General features: G+C 43.2%; 1 protein-coding gene across 2 annotated transcripts in view; it reads right to left on the bottom strand.

The window, feature by feature from the left end:
• The window catches only part of LOC105607312 (uncharacterized), a 34,823-nt gene that overhangs the window by 7,817 nt on the left and 6,468 nt on the right, over window positions 1-20,538 (bottom strand). The window contains exons 2-6 of one of the 2 annotated variants that reach the window (XM_060417678.1): window positions 19,995-20,057; window positions 9,200-9,295; window positions 7,276-7,412; window positions 1,799-1,960; window positions 150-256 (exon numbers count right to left, since the gene is read on the bottom strand). The gene's annotated coding sequence lies outside the window, so the exon portion shown is untranslated. The remainder of the gene's footprint in view (window positions 1-149; window positions 257-1,798; window positions 1,961-7,275; window positions 7,413-9,199; window positions 9,296-19,994; window positions 20,058-20,538) is intronic. The other variant, XM_060417679.1, reaches the window with a different exon arrangement.

The following is a 20,538-nucleotide window of genomic DNA, read 5'->3' as shown; positions in this document are numbered from 1 at the left end:
AAACTATCTCCTTTGTCCTTGCAGCATGATCCTTGCATTTTTAAAAAGTTTCCTTATCTTCTGGCACTCACTGTAGCTCAAATTCCATCCTAATTTTTCTCCATCCCATGGAGTCAGTTGATCTCCCTGGAGTCTTGGTTCTCTCTTACCTAGTATTGAAAGATGAGATGTGGCCTCTTGGTATTCATAGCTATGTTTTCCAACTGAGTGATGGGGGATAGGAAGACACCAATGTTAGACCAACCTGGGGATAAAACTGAAAACATATATTTGTCATCAAGGTCATGAGGCTCACAAGCTCTAATTTAGTTGTAAGATTAGCATGTGTTAAGTCACTTCAATCATGTTTGACTCTTTGTGACCCTATAGACTATAGCCCATCAGACCCCTCTGCCCATGGGATACTTCAGGCAAGAATCCTGGAGTGAGTTGCCACATCCTTGTCCAGGGAGTCTTCCCAACCCAGGAATCAACCTCAAGTCTCCTGCATCTCCTGCCTTGCTGGTGGATTCTTTACCATGTGGTGCTAGTGGAAATGACACCCCCTCTCCAGTTCTCTTGCCTGGAAAATCCCATGGACGGAGGAGCCTGGTAGGCTGTAGTCCATGGGGTTGCTAAGAGTCAGACACGACTGCGTGACTTCACTTTCACTTTTCACTTTCATGCATTGGAGAAGGAAATGGCAACCTACTCCAGTGTTCTTGCCTGGAGAATCCCAGGGACAGGGGAGCCTGGTGGGCTGCCATCTATGGGGTCGCACAAAATCGGACTCGACTGAAGTGACTTAGCAGCAGTAGCAGTAGCAGCAGCAGCTATTGGAAAAGAACCCATTTGCCAATGCTGGAGACAGCGAAAGATATGGGTTGGATCCCTGCATCTAGAAGACCCTCTGGGGTAAAGCGTGACACCCCACTCCAGTATGCCTGCCTGGAGAAACCCATGGACAGAGGAGCCTGGTGGGCTACAGTCCATGGGGTAGCAGTGAGTCAGATACACTAAAGGAAAGCATTCTTTCACCACTTGCACCACCTGGGAAGTTATTTTAAAAAGATCAATACTTTATTTTAATTTATTTCCATTTCAATGTGCTTAACTTAAATTTTAACCTATCACCCCAATTGTAATCATGTCTCTATTTTTACTTTCTTTTTATGTCTCATCAGCCACCATTTAGCAATCACTTTACTGACCCCAAAGAATCGAAAGCTGCCTCTATATCTCCTCCCTCACTCTTGGGACAGATGCAAAGTAATCCAGCCCCTTTCACACATGTGGTCGCATTTAGGTCCCAGAAGGTGATATTTCAGGGGCTTCAGGCCTCATTTTCTAAGGATGTAATTTATAGGCTGAGTGACCTTTACCTACTCTCTTCCCCTCTTTGGACCTCACTAACTCATTTATACTGGTTTTTTTTTTTTTTTTTTTTTTTTTTTTTTTCCTTCTTAGCTGAAAAAAGAAAAGAAGGAAAAGAAAAGGCCAGGTCTCAAATTCTTTGATTCAGGAAGGCATCCGGTCCAGGATCAAATCTGCTTCATTAACTAAAGTATCTTTACAGAATGAATATGGAGGGAAGGAAGAACAAAACATCTAAGAGCTCTCCCAGTTCCTATAAAACCAGACCCTGAAAGCCACTCAGCCATTCTTTGCCGATGCGAACCTGAAGATGAAAAGGGTTAACCTGTGTGTAAAAGCACTTTCTAAGCTTAAACCCTGGGTAAATTTTCTGCACTTTTATTATGAATTAGCAATCACAATAATGACTGAGTTAACACAGGCATTAAGCTGTTAAAGCCCTCACCTCGGTGTCAGCAGCAAAGATCTTCCAAAGTCCACGGACCCTGGATTTCCAATTCAGGGCTCCATCCACCAGGTCATGCAGCACTTCAAATATGAAAATGAACTCCATGGATGAAAAGCAATCATTCACCCATGGGCCAAGCTCTCATCTTTCTCTGCACACCTGTTGGGAAGAGAGCCAACCGGAAAGGCCCCACTTACCTGAGATAAAGGCCAGTCCACTAAGGACCGTGACGCGGGTGCCCTGCCCTTGAGCCCCATAGCACACCAGCTGCGTCAAGACTGCAAGGCACACAAGCCTTCCTGGCCTACTTTATTCATTCCAGATCCCAGGGATAGTGTTCCAAACTCTGAATGAGAGGCACACTTTTGTTTCCATCCCAGTGTAACCTAAGAAAGCAGGCTCTTGATACAGCAGTTTAATTAGAGAATGCAAATCACTATGCTTCCATTTCTCTCCTGTGTGTTACCAGTTGTGCCTTATTTACAGAAGAGAATGCAGCTCAGAGAAGTGGTGGGGATGATCAGAAAAGTTTTAAAAAGGAAAAAAAAAAAAAAAGGAAGCAATCTGCCCTCCTCCGGAACAATGTGTTTGTGAGGATGGTGAGGGATAAAGGGTCACAAACTTGCTCTCCCAATTACCATCATGTGACACCATTCAATATGCTTAACTTGTGAGATGACTTTGGTTAAACCATGTCCCTTCAGCTTGGCTGAAAAGTGAGGCGCATGCATTGTAAATAACCTGTCACTTGTGTAAATTTGTTTTTAATATACAGACTCTAAAGTATACTCTTTTATTATTGAAGTATAGTTGATTTACAGGTTGTGGACCTGGGTTTGATCCCGGAGTCAGGAAGATCCCCTGGAGGAGAGCACGGCAACCCACCCCAGTATTCTTGCTTGGAGAATCCCATGGACAGAGGAGCCTGGAGGGCTATTGTCCACAGGGTCTCAAAGAGTCAGACAGGACTGAAGTGACTTAGCATGCACACATGCATGACTATATCAGTCGACATATTGATCTTCATTCCCACAATAGAATGACAAATAAAGAATTCCATTTTGGACATAAGTTTCTAATACCTGAGAGAGATTTGAATGGAGCTGTCAAGTATACAGTTAGACTAGCAATCACAAGAAAAGGTGAGCTGGAGCCATAAACCAACAAGGTGTCAGGACAGAGAGGGGAGTTGATGGGGTCCTTTAGTAACAAGCTTTTAAATAGAAGGGAATGCTGGCATTTGGGGGTCCCAGGTGGTTCTGTGGTAAAGAATCTGCCTGTCATGACAGGAGACACAGGCAACATGGGTTCAGTCTCCTCCGTTGGGAAGATCCCCTGGAGGAGGAATTGGTAACTCACTCCAGTATTCTTGCCTGGAGAATCCATGGACAGAGGAGCCTTGTGGGCTACCGTCCACAGCATTACAAAGGGTCAGACAGGCCTTGGCATCTGAGCATGTATGCATGCTAAGATTTAGAGCTTCAGCAGGAGAGGGAAAGCAATTGAAGAAAACAGAGAAGGCAAGTGTAAAGAGTGTGCAGAGTAGCAAGCTTGTTCCCAGGAGAGAGTGGTGTTTCAGAAAATGGTAGACAAGGGTGTCAAGAAAGACTGATGAGCCATATTACATTTTGCTGGAGGGTTTAGTAAGATTAGAGGAGGACATGTCTACTGGATTTGATTCCCAGGATGTTTGGTGACCTCATGGTGATCTCAGCAAGAAGGTGGCCATTTCAGAAGACTCCGATGCAAAGTGAAGCATACAAAGCCCATGCCCCAGGAAGGGCATTTTCTTGTTATTGTTAACAGAAGCATATTTTATTTTGGTATAGAGAAATATATGCACGTTCTGACTGAAAATTAAGGGAATTAAAGAATCGCATGAGAAGACCAACAAAAATGTGTTTTAAATTTAATCATCAATAATCCTCGCCTAAAATAAAGCCCTGGAAGAATGTTGTGTGTCCAGTTCCTCTGTTTTCTGTTGGTAGATTCTGTTCCTTTAATTTACTCCATGTAATTATGATTAGATTTTATGCACTGTTCTTTTTTCACTTCAGTTTTTAACAAACAAACTTTAAATGCTTTGTAAGCATAGTATACCGCAAAGTGTGCACATCACATATTCATCCCATTTAGATTGCTTCTAATTTGAAAGCTATTACAAATAGAGCTGAAACGAATGTATTTCTATATAAGCCTTCTCCGCAATTATTCTGGATTAAATAAAAAACAGAAATATTCATAGGGAAAATTTTAGGTTAAATGGAAATATAGCTGATTTGGGCTTCCCTGGTGGCTCAGCTGGTAAAGAATCTGCCTGCCGTGTGGGAGACCTGGGTTTGATCCCTAGGATGGGAAGATCCCCTGGAGAAGGGAAAGGCTACTCACTCCAGTATTCTGGCCTGGAGAATTCCATGGACTCTACAGTCCATGGGGTTGCAAACAGTTGGACATAACTGAGTGACTTTTCTGTTTGCACTGTATTTGTATAGCTGATTTACAACACTGCTTTAGTTTCAGTGACTCAGCTCTATAGTGACCCAGGGATCGAACCCACGTCTTTTGCATTGGCAGGCAAGTTCTTTACCAGCTGACCCAGCAGGGAAGCCTGGTGGGCTACAGTCCATAGGGTCATAAAGAGTCAGACACAACTGAGCAACTGAACACACACAGTCTGTGCTAAACAGTAGGTCCTTGTTGGTTATCTGTAACTTTTTAATGAAAATTTCAAGCACACAACAAATTTCAGTGTTACAGTAAGCACCCATACACGCAAACCTAGACTCTACTGTTAGTATTGTATTATACAGTGTGTTTGCTAAAGACTTATTTTTAAAATGAATATTTGTATGCTGTGGAATGGCAAAAAGGACCACAAATTGATCCATAAACAAGATAATAAACTCTTGCTAGTTTTAATTCAGCAACTTCCATGAACGTAATTTCTAATTTCCTTTCTCACCATTCAGAATATTACTTTTCTACCTTTACCTTCCCTGGTGGCTCAGACAGTAAAGTTTCTGCCTACAATGCGAGAGATCTGGGTTTGATCCCTGGGTCAGGAAGATGCTCTGGAGAAGGAAATGGCAACCAACTCCAGTACTCTTGCCTGGAAAATCCCATGGATAGAAGAGCCTGGTAGGCTACAGTCCGTGGAGTTGCAAAGAGTCGGACAGGACTGAGCGACTTCACCTTACCTTATCTTTACCTCCAAGGATTTAGAACTTGTCTAATACTGAGCAATAGAATATTGCTGCCAGTACAAGAAGACACAAATGGGTCAGAGGAGAGAGAAAAACAGGACAGGAAAAGAAGGAAAGGAAAGAGAAGGGAAGACCATTTGCTACCATTGATTTCAAGAAAGCCTTTAAACTTTTTTTTTCCCCCCAAATATTTGTGTTGTCCAAAGCAGGAGCATCCACATAGTAGACACTGTTTCTGCTTCTGGGACAACCAGCCTCCTTTTCCTGTCACCCTCAGTCTGGTATTTGAGAAACTCCTATTGAGTGCAGTCCTGGGGAGAAATACCCATCCCTCACTAGGCAAGGAGAAACAAAACAGTTCTTGTTCTGTCAGTAGGACACTGACACATGGACTGGGCTCTGCAAGTTGGTAATCAATTTCAGCAATCAATTTGGATCTTGGGAGAATGATGCATTTATGTGGGAATAGAGGTCATAGTCATCACTGTTGCAGCCTGAGCAGGCCAGCCCACACACGTCTAGAGTACCTTGTGCTGCAGTCTTTGGTGGTCATCTGCCCCTGGCTATCACTTGTTTCTACATCTGCTCTTCCTCCTCTTGTAATTTCTATGAACCCTGAAAACCCTTCAATAATCACCCTTTGCACCCAAGTTGCCACAGTTTAGTTCAGTTCAGCCACTCAGTCATGTCGAATTCTTTGTGATCCCATGGACCGCAGCACACTAGGCCTCCCTGTCTGTCACCAATTCCTGGAGTTTACTCAAACTCATGTCCATTGAGTCAGTGATGCCATTCAACCCTCTCATCCTCTGTCATCCCCTTCTCCTCCCGCCTTCAATCTTTCCCAGCATCAGGGTCTTTTCAAATGAGTCAGTTCTTCCCACCAGGTGGCCAAAGTATTGGAGTTTCAGCTTCAACATCAGTCCTTCCAATGAACACCCAGGACTGATCTTTAGGATGGACTGGTTAGATCTCCTTTCAGTCCAAGGGACTCTCAAGAGTCTTCTCCAACACCACAGTTCAAAAGCATCAATTCTTCGGCACTCAGCTTTCTTTATAGTCCAACTCTCACATCCATACATGACTACTGGAAAAACCATAGTTTTGACTAGATGGACCTTTGTTCTCAAAGTAACATCTCTGCTTTTCAATATGCTGTCTAGGTTGGTCATAACATTCCTTCCAAGGAGTAAGCGTCTTTCAATTTCATGGCTGCAATCACCATCTGCAGTGATTTTGGAGCCCCCAAAATTAAAACCTCTCACTGTTTCCACTGTTTCCCCATCTATTTGCCATGAAGTGATGGGACTGGATGCCATGATCTTAGTTTTCTGAATTCAGTCTTTAGTGTTTGTAAAGAGGTCTCTACCTGAGCCCAGTGGGCAAGACCAGGCTGCATTAGGATTTTGGACTTTAGAGTGATGGAAAGCTTCTAGCGGATAAAAGCTATTTCATCACAGGACTATTATCCAGGGAGGCTGGAGACCTCCTTGAAAAAGAGTGGCAGTCAGAACAAAAGGACACACAGGAGTGAATGCCCCCAGATTGTAAGGAGCCGAAAGAAGGCTGCTCAGAGTGGCTGACACCCTGGGAGCAAGGACCTTCTCATTTTCCCACCATGCAAAGGCTCAGGACATCAGGGAAATGAAGACACGAGACACAGAGGCTGTGACTGCACCTGTCTGAGATTTCCAGGGATAAATGAAGATGCCAGTAGAGGCATTCCATAAGGCTCCTGTGTAGACTCTGGAGCTGTGATTTTTCCACTTCATTGAGCCAAAAAGAATGAAAAATGGATAATTATTGGTTCTTCTAACAGCTCCTGACTCCTCAATGCTCATCTCCAACATGTCAGGTGGGAAAATTCCACCCAGCCTACAGCCCCCACCTCCACCTTCAAGAATAGTTTCTTAACTCAAATAGGGGCTCTGTTTCAACCTAGAGGGGTAGGATGGAGAGGAAAATGGGAGGGAGGTTCAAACATATAAATTTATGGCTGATTCATGTTGAGGTTTGACAGAAAACAACAAAATTCTGTAAAGCAATTATTCTTCAATAAAAAAATAAATTAAAAAAAAGAATAGTTTCCTAAACTTCACAGATAAGATTTTAACATGAAACTCTGGTTAAAAACCCAGCTTCCCTAACTCTGCCCCCAGAGGGCATGAATCAGAGAGTAGAGGTGAAAGTTGAGACTGATTTTTACCACGTTATGCCTTATGACGCTTGTTATCATGGAAGTTTGTGAAACACCATTTTAACGTCTCTTACCTGGTAAAGGTATGAAGTAGATTCCTAGCAGGGATTTCCTTGGTCATCTGTGGTATCATCACAGATTAAGGTGGTTTCACGGGTGAGACTAGTGGTTCTTGATACACGCCAGCATCTCCTGGAGTCTCCTGGGGGACCTGTGACAAAAGAGACCACTGGTCCCACTCTCAGAGTATCTTACTCAGAAGATCTTGGTTGGGGTCTTAAAATTTGTATTCGTGACATTCTTAGGTGAAGCTGAAGCTGCTGACCTTGGACCACATTTTGAGAACGACTGACCCAGAAGTCCATAGGTATTCACGTTGAAGTAATTATCATGGTAATTATCACTCACTTATATCACCAAAGGAAATCCCTCACCCAATCAATAAACTGGTAGAAAAAGACAGGAGATTCTCAGTCAAGAATTACATACCCTGAGGCACTAGAGGCCAAGATTCTCCCTCCATCATAATGTATCAGACAATAAGATCTAGAATCCCCAGTGTGGTCATCGCATAGACTCAGAGATGCAACCCAAATCCAAACCCTCTTTAAACTGAATAAAGTAGGTTGTTGGGACATGGATGCCTATACAGTGGTTGATGTTTCTACAGTCCAGCCTTGGGAAATCCAAGGCAGAGTCAAAACAAGGAAACTGAGACAAGGACACCTGGGCCTTGGGACACATCCCTAGTGTCAGGAAGAGGACAGCTGACAGTAGGGGAGGTCATTCTGGGAGGGAAGGGACAACTGGGGAGAGTTGACAAAGCCAGGCTGGAGCATCCAGTTTGCTCTGTCATGCTCTGGTGGGATGCCACTAGGCATAGAGTCGGACTATAGAACCCAGTGCATATGGTCTACCATTGGATGGATGGGAATTCATTCAGTTGTGTCCAATTCTTTGTGGCCCCATGGACTATAGCCTGTCAGTCTCCTTTGTCCATGGAATTTTCCAGGCAAGAATACTAGAGTGGCTTGCCATTCCCTATTCCAAGGGATCTTCCTGATCCAGGGATCCAACCTGCATCTCTTGCATCTCCTGCATTGTCAGACAACTTCTTTACCACTAGCACCATCTTGGATAACCTATTATTGGAATGTTTTGCAAATGCCTGATGCACTGTTCAAACAGCCTTTCATGAAACAACTCCCTTAATACACCCCAGCCCCAATTAGCAGGTACTAATAACATTGACCTCTACTGATTAAGGAAATAGGGCACAGAAAAGCCAAGGATGCTGGTGGAAGACACAAGGCAAGCACTCAGTGGAGCCTCATATCAAATCCAGGTCATGTGACTCCAGAGGCTCTTGGCTTACCTCAGTGTGCCACTACTTCTCCGTAAGAGACTATGTAGTTCAGGGTTTATTCTTGTTTAGTCACTCAGTCATGTTCAACTCCATGACCTCATAGACTATGGCCCACCAGGCCTCTCTGTTCATTGGATTTTCCAGGCAAGAATACTGAAGTGGGTAGCCATTTCCTTCTCCAGGGGATCTTCCCAACACAGGAATGGAACCCGTGTCTCCTGCATTGGCAGGTGAATTTTTTACCACTGAATCACCAGGGAAGCCTTATTTCACAATTATCTGCCACCTTTAAGTGCCCGTTTTAGCCACCTTCTGTGGGGTCTGGAGGTAGGGTATGTAAAAGAAAAAAGATACTTTTCCTGGAGAAAGATGGTCATCTAGTAGGACAGACAGACCCTCTACAGTTAACAAGACAGATGACAGGTAGAGGTATCTATGTCCAGCTAAAGGCTGTAAGGATGCAGAAGAGGGGACGGAGGGAGTAGGTGGTCAATTCTGGAGACCTGGTTGAGAGAAGCGACCTTCAATCTAGGCCCTAAGTGGATTATAAGCAAGAAAGAAAAGTCCTTCCAAAGTGGACACTTAAAAGAGAATATCTTAGTGGGAGAAGCACCTGATGCTGAGCTTCTGACCTCGTTTTTCAGATTCTCCTTTGTTCTGCATCCCTCTCTGGTTCCTGCTATCACCATCCTGCTGGCCTCAGAGGGTAGTAATCTTCTTCAGATACCCTGGCCCAGACAGAAAAGACGTGTGTATTAACTCCCCACCATACAGCTGAGGCCGGGCTGGAATGAAAAATAATGAAAATCAATATGCCTTTTGCTGAATGCTCAGGAGCACAAACAAGGAAATAAACAGTCTTATCATATCAAAACTTTGTCTAAGAGGTCTGTTCCTTCTACATGGGATCCCTGGGGTAAGAGCATCAGGGCTGACGCCTTCCTTTCCTAGACCCTGGTCTCCCTCCACTTAGGGGATACTATTTTCATCCTCGCCTGCTATCAGGACTCCTCAAAGTCTAGACAGGAGATGGACAATGGTATTCCCTGGATCTGTGTGCTTGTCCTTTCAGGTCTGGCCTCGTGCGTTCTCTCCCACCTCCCCTCTGAGTAATTAGAAGTGATTGACTTTCTCCTCTGGACTTTAATTTCTTTACAGCCTTTTAAAGAACACCATGGCTACCTTGTCTGAAATCAGGTCTGGATGGAGCCATGAATTAACTGCAGAAATTTGATCCAGGCGTTTGACCTTTCTGTGTTTCTGGTTTTCTGCTGGCAAAATGAAGGGCTGGAATGAGTGGTTAGCTCAGTCTCCTTTCTGATCTCTCTATTATTCTAAGGCCATCTAACAGGCAGGACTCAAATTGCTTGTAGCCTGTTTTTCTTCTACAGAGATACATTGGGAGAAATTGCCTGAACCTGAAAAGTCATGTCTAAGATCCCATTGCTTTTAAAGAACAAGCCTGGCTGAGTAGAATCTGGGCTCCTAGATTCTCTATCTCCATAGGCATGGTATTTAAAGTACATGAAGGGGACTTCCCTAATGGTCCAGTGGTAAAGACTGTGCTCTCAATGCATGTCCAAAACCAGACCCTGAAATGCTGTAATTAGAGATCCCATGTGCTAAGACCCAGTGCAGCCAAAAAAAAAGAAAACAAAGTGCATTAGGTCTAAAGAAATCCAGAGCCCTTCCTCTCTCTGCAAAGCTCAACTGCATGTAAAAACAGCATGGCTGATACAAACACAAAAGCCCAATCATCAGCTTCTTCCTCAGGCCCCAGTATCCAGTCTCTGATATAAGCAGGATTCAAGCTAGATTCATGATAACAAGCACTTTTGCAGGAACAAACAAACTGGTATGGCTGGGACATGCCAGTGGGCCATCAGGATATACATACAAACAATTCTGAGCTAAACACTGGTAGTCACGGTTTCCTTTTCATATGTGAAGATGTACACAGAGTTTTACTATGATGATGATAATGACAAGATTCATGTTCAAAGAGTAAAAGAACTCAAGTGAAAATAATAAAATGTTTGAGGTGGCCCCACTGCTATCAGCAATATCTAAGACTGTGTGGAAATTCACACTATTGCCCGACGGCTTTTTACCAGAAAGGATCTAGAATATTAGATGCTTCTCTTTGGCAGGAGACCTGGGAGAACCAGACCTGGAAGACATAGATATAATAGAATCAAGATGGAGACACCTCTCAATAAAAGTCTAGGAGGCAGCAAAACCAGGAACCCCGATCCAGTGAAGAAACAAAGTTAAGAGATCAGAGTGCAGAAAGAAAAATCAGACTTGGGTACAGAAGCAAGGAATTCAAAGGCAGGAAAACAGAAGAGAGGATCATTGAATAAAATGAATTAGCAGAAGATCATTTGGACAAATACCAGAAAAAAAAAAAAAAACTATATTGTCTGAGGTTGGATATTAAGGTGATCTTCTAATGTCCTTGGTATATGGTACACTGGGTCCACCAAAGGTCCTACGAGTCAATCCAACCCACCAAAAAAAGACAAAGGATGTATGTTTTCTGAGTTTCATGATGGCTTTGGCTTCCAACTAAATTTGGTTTCATGATATATTAGCACATATCCTGCTACATATCCTTGAGTAACAATTAGCAAGAAACTTAGCAGCTTAAAACAGCATATCTTTATTGTATCACAGTTTCGCTCCAGTATTCTTGCCTGGAAAATTTCATGGACAGAGAAGCCAGGTGGGGTCGCAAAAAGTGGGACACGATTGAGCACACACACCATTATTCTGTGGACCAACAGTCCAGGCCTTACTTTGCTGGGCTCTCCACTTCAGAGTTTCATTTGAAAGCTTCAACCAAGGTGTTGGCCTGGGCTGCAGTCTCACTTGGAGTTTTGGCTGGGGAAAAAATCCTCTTCCAGGGTCACGTGACTGTTAGCAGCATCACAACTGAGGCTGTGAGACAGACTTCAGTTTCTTGCACAGTTAGAAGCTCTTCTCAGTTCCTCTTCATGTGGCTTCCTCCACAGGGCAGCTCATGACAAGCCTGGCTTCTTCAGAGCCAGTTAGGAGAACCTTCTAGAAAGACAGTGTTACAGTCGCATGTAATGTTACCATGTGCATGCACATATGTTCTATCACCATTCCCATATTCTAGTGATCTGAAGCAAGTTAGAAGACACGCAGGCACTCAAGCAGAGGGAACTATGCAGAGGCACTATTAGAAGGCGGGGATCATGGAAGCCCCTTAGAGTCTGTCACCCGTAAATGGAGGTGTTGTTTGTTGCTGGATCTCAGTATTCTTCCATTCTCTTTGACAGATTCAGAGACGACACCACGTGCTTGGCAATGAACGACATCACACAGTTAAGTGCAGGCTGCTGGACCAGAAAATGGAGCTCTCTAATCATTCCTTAGTTGACGACACAAGGTTGTTTCTCCTTTCTCTCGGCTAATAGCTGAGTTTCCATTCCCAGAAATCTAACCTTTCCTTTTCCCAAGTAGAGAGAAACCACGAACCAGATGAAAAGAGATGAAGAATTTAACAAGGAAAAGTATTAGGGTTGACATCTGGGTCCCTTAAACCTACCTCACAAGTCGGGGCATGATGTGGTCATAAAGACTCGTGAATAAAGCTTAAGGGATTTGACTGACTCAGTCTGAGTCAGCAGTGTGATGAAGCTGCCAAGAACAGCAAAGGCTGTGTTAGACGCAATATAATTAGTCCAGATGGGCGGTTACTCCAGAGGAAACGACCCTTTCTCACTCTGGGATGCTCTGACCACACACTAAGACTGGTGCTGATGCCAAATCTCACATTCTGGAGGGGACATGGTTACATCGTGCTTAGTCGCTCAGTTGTATCCAACTCTTGGTGACCCCATCGACTGTAGCCTGCCAGGCTCCTCTGTTCATGAGATTATCCCAGCAAGAATACTGGAGTGGGTTGCCATTTCCTTCCCCAGGGGATCTTCCCAACCCAGGGGCCAAACCTGCATATCCTGCATTGGCACGCAGATTCTTTACCACTGAGCCACCTGGGAAGCCTAGGAGTGCATCTCTGCACCAAAAGAGTAGAACCCCTCAGGAGGTTGAGGAGGTGAAGGCATGAAAGATAATAAACCAAAGGGAACAAATTCCTGAATAGTGGACAGCACTGTTTTCAAATCCTAGAGGGCTGTCTTATGGACAGGTATGATATGGTTTTATGTGAGTCCAAAGAAGAACACTGACACCCTTAGTAGAAATCGTGGAGGATCAGAGTTCTGCTCAGAATGAGAAACATTTTTCAAAAGCCACAGCTGCCATAGAAGAGGTTAGATGTTTGTCACTGGAGAGCTTCATCAAGTCATTCACTTACTCAACAAATGTTTATTAGTTTCTGCCGACAGCCAAGCACCAAACTGTGCACAAAACCAACAAAGCAAATGCATTCCCTGTCTTCAAGGAAGGTGCCTGAATAAAACAAACTAATAAACAGTTTCAGTGACAAGAAGTATTCAACACCCTCGAAGCCTTAGATAGTCAGTTCTTGCTGATGGCTCATGTAGGAGACCATAGCTTGGTTCCTGGCATGCCACGTGCATGCTCATTCTGGAACCAGAATGAAGGAACTTAGGACAAGAAAAGAACAAGAGTGATGTCATTGAAAGCTTTCCTTTAGATGAGGCTTATCTACTCACATCTCATTGGTTAAAGCATGTTACATGGCCAATGCCAATGTCCATGGACTGTACCAAAAAGTACCATCTTGCCACAAGGGGCGCTATAATGACACAGCAACAGTCAAGTATGTATAACTCTATACAGGAAGGTGGGAGCAATCAGTTCAGTTCAGTTCAGTCGCTCAGTCGTGTCCCACTTTTTGCAGCCCCATGGACTACAGCACGCCAGGCTTCCCTGTCCATTGCCAACTCCCTGAGTTTACTCAAACTCATGTCCGTTGAGTCTGTGATCCCACTGAGCCATCTCATCCTCTGTTGTCCCCTTCTCCTCCTGCCTTCAATCTTTCCCAGCATCAGATCTTTTCAAATGAGTCAGTTCTTCGCATCAGGTGGCCAAAGTATTGGAGTTTCAACTCCAGCATCAGTCCTCTCAGTGAACATTCAGGACTGATCTCCTTTAGGATGGACTGGTTGGATCTCCTTGCAGTCCAAGGGATTCTCCAGAGTCTTCTCCAACACCAAAGTTCAAAAGCATCAATCCTTTGGGGCTCAGCTTTCTTCATAGTCCAACTCTCACATCCATACATGACTACTGGAAAAACCATAGCTTTGACCAGATGGACCTTTGTTCGCAAAGTAATGTCTCTGCTGTTTAACATGCTGTCTAGGTTGGTTATAACTTTTCTTCCAAGGTGGGAACAATATCAGGAACAAAAACACACTTTATCCTTGAATTCAGTCTGTAGAAGTTGAGAGAACAAGATTTTGTGGACTATGTAACTCTTTGAAGGGACTTCAAGGATGAAGAAGACTGTTTTCTTGACAGTCTTAGGCCAATCACTGTTCCTTTTCAAAATCATTCTATAGTCACACATATACTTATATAGAATAATACAGTGTGGATGTTTATAATTTAGTTAACCCTGGTCTAAAGGAGATGGTTTTCTTTCCTGGGGAGAGAAATGAAAAAATAAACAAACTTTCCACTCAGGAAAGAAATCTCCAGAAATTTAAATGAGGTAAATGAAATTTAACAGTTGAGAAATTACAACTATGAAGAACTAGGTTAATCCAGGAATGAAACAGAGTGAATCAGAAAAAAAAATATAAGAAGCTGAATTTAATTAAGGGACCAAGAAGGAAGATATTAGTAGCTGTTCTCTGTGAGGAATAATAAATGAAAGATTGTCATTTTTGGTTGTAAAGGCCTAAATTATGGTCTTCTACGTGCTTCCCTCCTCAAAAAAGAATGAATTTAATTTATCTGTAAAAATCTCACAAATGGAAGGAGCCAAGGCAGGCTAACTACAGTCTGTTGACTTGTTTTTTTATAAGAAATTCTACTGCCTTGGCTACTAGAGGCAAAGTAATTCCCAAATGGGGAGAAAAGAAATGTCCTTTTTTCCTAAGTGTGGTTGGTGAACCAGGAGAATTTGTTTGAGGCAGAGATGGGCACTGAGCCTAAAACACTTCATTGCTCACACTGCGTAACTTCAAATACATTTAATTCCTGTGTTTGGGGAGATTTTTTTGTTTGTGTGTGTGTGTGTGTGTGTGTGTGTGTGTGTGTGTGTGTGTGTGTATTACCTCCTAGTGCAAAGTCATGCTATAGAAACTTTTGGAATCTTGGAATCAACACGCCAAATGCACCATGCAATGGCAGCGAGTTAACCGCTAGTTCAGTGATTTTCAGTCAAAAACCCTTTGTTCTCTTCAGAGGAAAATCACAGTTTTAATATTTTAAAAGCAGTGTGGTGATTATAATAAAATCACAACCAGCATTTTCCTCTAAAGCTATGACTAGGGTTCCTCTGTCTAAGGGATTCTCCAGGTAAGAATACCAAAGTGTGTCCCTTCCCCAGGGGATATCCCCAATCTAGGATTGAACCCACACCTCCTGCACTGTAAGTAGGTTCTTAACCACTAAGCCATCAGGGCCCTAGTTGGCCCAATTAGGGGTGACAAAGGTGAATTCCTGGAGAAGGCAATGGCAACCCACTCCAGTACTCTTGCCTGAAGAATCCCATGGGCGGAGGAGCCTGGTAGGCTGCAGTCCATGGGGTCGCTAAGAGTCAGACATGACTGAGTGACTTCACTTTCACTTTCACTTTCATGCATTGTAGAAGGAAATGGCAACCCACCCCAGTGTTCTTGCGTGGAGAATCCCAGGGACGGGGGAGCCTGGTGGGCTGCCTTCTATGGGGTCTCACAGAGTCGGACATGACTGAAGCGACTTAGCAGCACCAGCAGCAAGGTTAGTTCCAATCTTTCTGGCTCTGTAAAGTAACTGTTTGCAAGGCAATGTTGGTAAATGGGAGTTTGAAGCCTCTTTGGAGTTCTGTGCCCACAATGTGCTAGCCATGGGAACCTGACCAGTAACAAAAGGAAACACTTACGGAGCACTTACTATGTGCCACATATGGTTCTAAATGTTTACATGCATTAACTCATATAGTCCTAGCAACAACAAGATGTAAAGTAGGCATTATTATTATTCACATTTGTAGGCAGGAAAACAGAAGCACAGTAACTTGCCCCAAACATATAAAGATTTTCTATAAATCAATAAACACAAGACAATAGAAAAATGGGCAAAAGTCATGAATATGTATTTTATAAAAGATGGACAAATTAGGGGTATGGGATTAACAGATACAATCTGCTGCTGCTGCTGCTGCTAAGTCACTTCAGTCGTGTCCGACTCTGTGCGACCCCATAGACGGCAGCCCAGCAGTCTCCCCCGTCCCTGGGATTCTCCAGGCAAGAACACTGGAGTGGGTTGCCATTTCCTTCTCCAATGCATGAAAGTGAAAAAAATGAAAGTAAAGTCGCTCAGTCATGTCCAACCCTCAGCGACCCCATGGACTACAGCCCACCAGGCAGGAGTACTGTAGTGGGGTGCCATTGCCTGCTCCTACTACACATAAAATAGACAAGCAACAAGGCTATGTTGCACAACGCAGGAAATTATAGCAATCATCATCTCATAGCCTATAATTGAGTATAACTGCAAAAATACTGATTCACTATGCAGAAACCCTATTCCTAAGTTTACAAAAAACATAAATGTTTACATTTTTGCACCGAAAGGACACACACTGGAATGTTCACAGACGCAAGATTTGGGAAAGTCCTAAACTGGAAACAACCTGAACGTCATCAACAGTAGGACTAAGATTCTTCCAACATTCACACAATATGCAGCAGTAACAAAGAATTCCATCTCCAAGCAATGGCATGGATGAATTGTATAAGCAATGTAGAACACAAGGTCTGGGACTCAGAATAGAGATGCGTGCTGGTATTTAAATCACATTCCAATTTGCAAATTTAATCTCTAACTTTAAAATTCAGGAGAAGGGGTGACTTTGGGGGAGGAAGAGAGGGAGGATGTTTGATGAGGAAGAGGCTGGAAAGTCTTCTGGAGGTAAAGACCTACTCCTCCATCTAAACCCACTTCTTCATTCCTGTCTCAAGAACTGGGTGTGAGTGAATTGCTTGACGAGTTGTCCTTCTTCAGACTTCCATGCATCATCAGACAAGAATGTATTTGTTCATTTTCTATATAAAGTAAATATTGAAGTATTACTAAAACTGATTTTTTAAAAATCAGAAACCAGGCCCCAGTTTGCACCCTTTCCTAAGAAATCAGAAATCCAAATATACAATAATGTTATGTTTAATAAAGTTAAACATAAACAACTTTAAATGCTATAGACTTAGAAATACTCTAGTACAACAAACTGGTGATTTCAATTTTGTTTTTCATTTCAGTTATTATCTACCCAGTCTTAATCCAGGAATTGCCTTCAGGTAGTGGTATTACTGTTTTCTTTTTTTCTCTGTCTAATTTTCTGTGATTTTTTTTTTCCAAATTAGCTATAATGAACAAGTTTTACTTTATAACAAAACAAATGCCAAAGTAAACTTTAAAATCTAGCTTAACCCTTAATACTGGGATGTGGAAGTTTAAAAACAGTATTTAGTCCTCACTTGCGTGTCATTGGTGGCTTGTATGCTTTTTTCTCCTCTGACCTGTTCAGTAAATTCAGTAGAGAATTTTGCTATTTGACACTTCTACTGAAACCAAGCATTATATTACATGGATGTGGCCCAGATCCCACCTCTTTGTGAAGGATTCTGATCCCTGATCAGCTGATCTTTTCCTCTGAATCCATCAAACACTTTGAGGGTAGGGCTTTCCTGGTGGTTCAGTTGGTAAAGAATCTGCCTGTAATGCAGGACACATGGTTTGATCCCTGGGTGGGGAAGATTCCCTGGAGAAAGGAATGGCAACCCACTCCAGTATTCTGGCCTGGAAAATCCTATGCACAGAGGAGTTTGGCTGGCTACGGTCTATGGGGCGGCAAAAAGTCAGACACGACTGAGGGGCTGACACATTTTCACATGCATAGGGGCTTCCCGAGCAGTGCAGTGGTGAAGAACCCACCTACCAGTGCAGGGGTTCCAGTCTCGGGTTCCATCCCTGGGTCAGTAAGATTCTGTGGAGGAGGAAATGGCAGTTCACTCCAGTATTCTTGCCTGGGAAATCCCACGGACAGAGGAGTCCATGGGGTTGCAAGAAGTTGGACATGACTGATCATGCATGAAGCAGCTGTCATATGCGTAGAACTTAGTGGTATCCATCTCTTTTTGACTGATTAAATGATTTACTAATTAAGTACCTCAACATTTGATTCCATGGTTTTGGCTTTCCTTATTCTCTATTATAACATGTAACTGCAAAGGTAATGTGAAAATTACAAGAAAAATTTATGATACATCATATAGGGATGCCATTTCAAAGATTCTAAGAAATAACATTGCATTTAACTGACTTTAAGGTTTTTACATCTTAATATTTAAGAAACTGAGATTACACCAAAATTGATAGCATGTCGCCATTGTGGTCAGCCAAGAAGTTGTCATGAGGCTGATGCTGCTGCCTGCTTGTGGATGGACTTGCCTGCAGCTACATTTAGTGTGTACTATATACCAGGTGCTTTCCATGTAATAAGAAGAGAAGGGGGCCATTTTCACGACTTTACAGAAGAAGAAGCTGAGGCTAAGTAACTCAGGTGACATCACAGAGCTCATTCTGCAGATCTAGGATCTGAACCCTGGCAACCTGGATCTGGAATCTGCCCCCTTGAGGTGTCTCATCTGTCCTGAATGTTTATTTTGGGAGAATTTACTTCACATTCTCTTTCCAAGAATGAGTAGGGCCTAAAAGATATAAACTATGAACCCAACAGACTTACAGTAACCCCAGGAATTGACCTTGGCCATGGTTAACAATTAGAGCACAGGATGGTACCTAATGAGTGCTAATTACAGGCAGTTCAGCTCAATGAACTATGAGCCATGCTGTGTAGAGCCACCCAGGATGGACGGGTCCTGATGGAGAGTTCTAACAAAATGTGGTCCACTGGAGAAGGGAATGGCGAACCGCTTCAGTATCCTTGCCTTGTGAGAACACCATGAGCAGTAAGTGAATTAAGACAAAGGGGAAAGAGTTCGCCAGTTGGGAGATTTTAAATCAACTTCTGTACGTGGCACCCCTATTCCATGCCATGCCATAATGACCAAGATGGACATCAGCTAAGTAAGCCTTTTTTACTGAGGGAAAAGAGATTGCAGAAACTTACCATGTGAGAGCTAAGAGGGCTGCATAGCTGAACCCCAGAACTGGGCACTTACCTAGGGGGGAAGAGACAGCCCCAGGCTAGAACAGACCTCTCTCCCATAGAGGTGGATCCCAAAGAGGCAGCAAAGGAGTCAAGCGGGTTGGACACTTCCTACAGGCATCTTGCTCCCAAGAGGAAGAAAGGCCAAGCTAACGGATAATCTGAAGATACACTTCTCAGTTCATTCACAAGTACGTCCATTCATTGAGCTTCCCAGGTAAAGAATCTGCCTGCCAATGCAGGAGATGTGGGTTCAGTTCCTGGGTTGGGAAGATTCCTTGGAGGAGGAAATGGCAACCTGCTCCAGTATTCTTGTCTGGAAAATCCCATGGACAGAGAAGCTTGGTGGGCTACAGTCCATGGGATTGCAAAAAGTCAGACACGACTGATCAACTGAGCACACACGTGCACACTGACACACAAGTTCATCCACTTCCCTGTGCAGGCAGAATGTCTCTACCAATCAGAACAGCTTCCAGGTAGAGTGAATCCAGAAAGGCAGGCTGACTCCTGAACGAGAGCTGGGAAGGGCATTCAATCCTCCAAAGGATGTTTGGACACCTTCCTGATTTTCAGCTCTAAGACAATAGGGAGCGCTGTCTCCAGTCCACTCCTGTATCTCCAGGGCCCACCTTGTACCTGACACAGACTGAGAACTAAAAACTACATGATGCTGGAATAAATGAATGACCACAGACACCAGAGCTGAGATCTCAAGCCCTGCCTGAAATCAAGGGCCACAGTGTGAGATAAAGCTTGCCAGCGATACATCTTCATCATAAATGTATGCAGGGCGAGAAAAACAATTACACTGAGAACTGAGCTTTTAAGCCTGGAGTTAGTTTACTAAATGCAATTATAACAGTATCATGAATATGGGATTTAAATACCTTATGGATAATTCCTAGAATGTAAGTATCTTTTCAAGGCCTGAAGAGAACCCCTAATCTCTTCTTCATTTGGAAGAGATAGACCATAAACTCCACTGGACTCTTCTTTCTTATGAAGTGAATATATGAAATTAAGCAAGAAAAGAGAAATTATATCATGAGACAGGGGGGAAAAAAAACATAGAAGGACTTGATGCTCACCTGGTCCTAAATCCAGCATTGCTGGTTGTATGTCCTTTAGGAACTTCCTTAACTGCTCTATGTCTGTGTACAAAATAAAGATAAGATATTCAGATCTCCTAGCACAAAGTTTATCAATAAATGCCATGATTTTCATTTACCTCTTCATACCTCCACCTTATTTCCCATGCTGTCTAATACATTTTCCCAACTTTGTACAAGTTAGCCATTTTTTAACATGGAATTCTGCTCAAAGTCGCTCAGTCATGTCCAACTCTTTATGACCCCATGGACTATATAATTCTCCAAGCCAGAATACTGGAGTGGGTAGCATTTCCCTTATTCAGGGTATCCTCCCAACCCAGGGATTGAACTCAAGTCTCCCACGTTGCAGGCGAATCCTTTACTGGCTTTCATTGAGTCTCCGTCCTAATCAGTCTTTGATCCATTTGTTTTGACATCTTCTGTGTCCCAGAGGTCAGACCTTGTTTTCACACTGAGGTTTCTCATGGCCACAGGATAGACACAAAAAGGAACTGAGGTATCATATTTGCAAGCTAGCCAT

This window comes from Ovis aries, chromosome 6 (assembly GCF_016772045.2).
Source record: "Ovis aries strain OAR_USU_Benz2616 breed Rambouillet chromosome 6, ARS-UI_Ramb_v3.0, whole genome shotgun sequence".
Lineage (NCBI taxonomy): Eukaryota > Metazoa > Chordata > Mammalia > Artiodactyla > Bovidae > Ovis > Ovis aries.
The sequence above is the reverse complement of the archived record's forward strand: the minus strand, read 5'-3'. Positions and strand labels throughout refer to the sequence as shown.